This window comes from Bidens hawaiensis, unplaced genomic scaffold (genome assembly GCF_021521415.1).
Source record: "Bidens hawaiensis isolate Kalapana, Puna unplaced genomic scaffold, B.hawaiensis_p1.1 tig00062182_1, whole genome shotgun sequence".
NCBI lineage: Eukaryota > Viridiplantae > Streptophyta > Magnoliopsida > Asterales > Asteraceae > Bidens > Bidens hawaiensis.
The window spans coordinates 1-2,751 of NW_027501150.1; the positions used below are offsets into that span (position 1 = coordinate 1).

The 2,751-nt window shown below is 30.2% G+C and overlaps 1 pseudogene across 1 annotated transcript; it reads left to right on the plus strand.

Moving 5' to 3' along the window:
* The first annotated feature begins 51 nt into the window (after positions 1–51).
* LOC143603573 (membrane protein of ER body-like protein pseudogene) lies at positions 52–2,329 on the plus strand (annotated as a pseudogene). Its single transcript, XR_013148086.1, has 3 exons — positions 52–226; positions 1,625–1,686; positions 1,758–2,329. The product of XR_013148086.1 is annotated as a membrane protein of ER body-like protein pseudogene (transcript).
* Positions 2,330–2,751: the final 422 nt, after the last annotated feature.

The window sequence follows — 2,751 nt, forward strand, 5'->3', positions numbered from 1 at the left end:
ACCAACATATGTATAGCTCAAATTGCTTATACATAATTGTCACCTTTTAACATGATTTTTGGTGTTTATAATGCAAAAATCATAGTTGTTTCTAGAGAAAGGCCATGGCTTGGTTATGAGGGTGTTCTTGCAGAGATCTTGAAGAGTATTGTTTATGGTGGTTTATTGGAGGTTATTGCAAGCTTAAGTGTTGTTTCATCCGCTGCTGCCTCTGATGCTGCCGCATGTGAGTTTTGATATGGTCTTGTTTAAGTGGTTAGGCCTTTGTTTAATATAAGTACGTCGTTGGATTAACCCATGCGGCCATGACGTTACATGTCAAAATGCCCTTTTTAAATAAATTCAATATTAGATACGTTTTAAAGGTATCCCACAACAAGATTAAGTTATTCTATAAAACGGGATAAAAATAATAAGAACGAAAAGAATTTATAACAAAAAAAAACTATCAAAAAAAATAATAAAATATTAATTAAAAAAATCATAACTCAAATTTTAATACAAAAACAAAAAATATAAAAACACAAAAAATGTTTCCACCAGCCTCCTTGTTCTAAAAAAAATGAAAAGAAAAAAAAAAGATACAAGGTTGACTGAAAAAGTTAATTGTGTATTTTTGTTTATCATTATGTTTTGTATTTATTTTCGTCATCAATTGTGTCTTTTTTTTCTTGACATTGTCTCTTTTTCTTTATATTATGTTATATTCCTCAACAATGTGTCTTGTTTTGTTTGCCATTTTGTTTTTGCGATATGTTGTGTCATTTTTTGTTTATAATTGTGTTTTTGTTTATTATCGGCATTGTGTCTTTTAGTCATTTTCTTAAAACAGGAATGATGGGGAAAACATTTTTGGTTTTTAATTTCTTTCGTTTTTATTTATATATTGAGTTATAATTTTTTTTATTATTTGTTTTGAATTTGTTTAGAGGTTTTTATGTTGCCACAAACTCTTTGCAATTTAACTTTACCCTCCTACAATAATGATCTAGTTGCTTTAAGAATATGCCTTTGAAGGATAGAGCATTCATAGTTTGTTATGTTTCGTGTATTTTGAGAGGAGAGTTTTGCAAGTTATAAAGTTATAGGGTGTGATTGTAAGTGGATGAGAAAGAAAATGTTATTATATATTTATTTGTAAATTTTGCTTTACACTGTTTACACCATATAATTTTTAATATTTTACAAAATTGGTTGTAAGTGAAACGAATAGAAAATGTAATGATAAAAGTATAAAAAATATTATTTAATTAAAAAAAGAGAAAATACAGTGTTTTGTAATGTAATTATATAAAATTGGATGAGGAATAGACTATAATATGTCATAGAACACTTTCAGCTTGCTCAACCTATTTGATCACTTCGCTTTCAATTTCAATTTCAGTTTCAATTTTATTTTGTTTAATTTTTCAAATCTAGGACATTAATAAATCCAGATAAACCATTTTTCATATAAAAGGGCTACAACGATTACCATGTCCATTTAGGCGGTTGAGTCCTTTATAGTTTTGCACGTCGATTGTATCCTTCAAGGCTTCTTTGAATTGACATACTAGCTTGTATCCCTATGGGTGGATTCTTTTATATTGAATATTCCTAACAACTAATACCTTAATTGTTGTAGTGAGCATCATATCTTTGGCACTAGCAAGTCTTATCGGTGGGGTCTTCGTCATCGGGCACAATGTGAGTAAAACTCTAATGTTTAACATATTATATTTTAAAGAAACTCTTGTGATCACAAAATCGTATTTCAGCTTTGGGACCTTAGAGACGATTGTTACAAGGATGACTCAAGTCAAGGAAGTAACAAAGAAGCTACTAGCAAGTACAAAGAGCTACTTGGACAAGTAAGCTATTTCCCATTACACGTGTTTTTTGCCATACTATCATACCTTGTGTTTGGGATGGTCCCACCTATTGCATACGGGTTCTCATTTCATGAGACCAATGATAAGGACTTAACACTCCTAGTGGTTGCAATTATGTCTCTTCTATGTGTTTCGCTATTGGCAATATTCAAGGCTTATATCAATAAGTGCACGATCTTTGAGTACTTTAAAACTGTGGTTTACTACATTACTACCGCAGTATCAGTGTCTGGTTTATCTTATGTTGTTGGGAATCTTATTACAAGGTTGATGGAGGTGTATGGGTTGTTTGAAACAAGTTCAAATGGTGCTATGTCTCTCCTCTCGCATACCACCATCCCGTTTGTAGCATCTTTTTGATACTACAGAGGAGAGAACAGTATTGTTTTGAATTTGTTTTGTCAGTCATGATTGTATGAATCATTTTCAGTTATTCGTTTGATTGAATTTTCATGATGAGAATGTATCATTTATATAAATGAAAAAACCGATAATATGTATAATTTAGGTGTTTGGTGTACGTTGTATAATATTATGTTCTATCATTAAGATCGATAGATTATTTTATCCAACTCGACCCTTTTCAAAGTAAACATATTGAAATTTCACAACAAACCCCATTGTTTTGAAATCAAGCATGGAAAATAAGATAATTATAACCTTGAAAACAACATCTATTTTGGGCACAAACTGGTAGCACACGTATAACGCCTATTAGGACCTGATGTGCATAAATTTATACATCTTTTTCGGCACTAAAATATCTCTAAATAAGCGTAATATCGGCAATTATATTAGAATAAATAACCACTAATGTTTATAATTATCTATAGGTAAATATGACTCTAAAAAATAAAATGAGCTGATATACGAAGAAAAA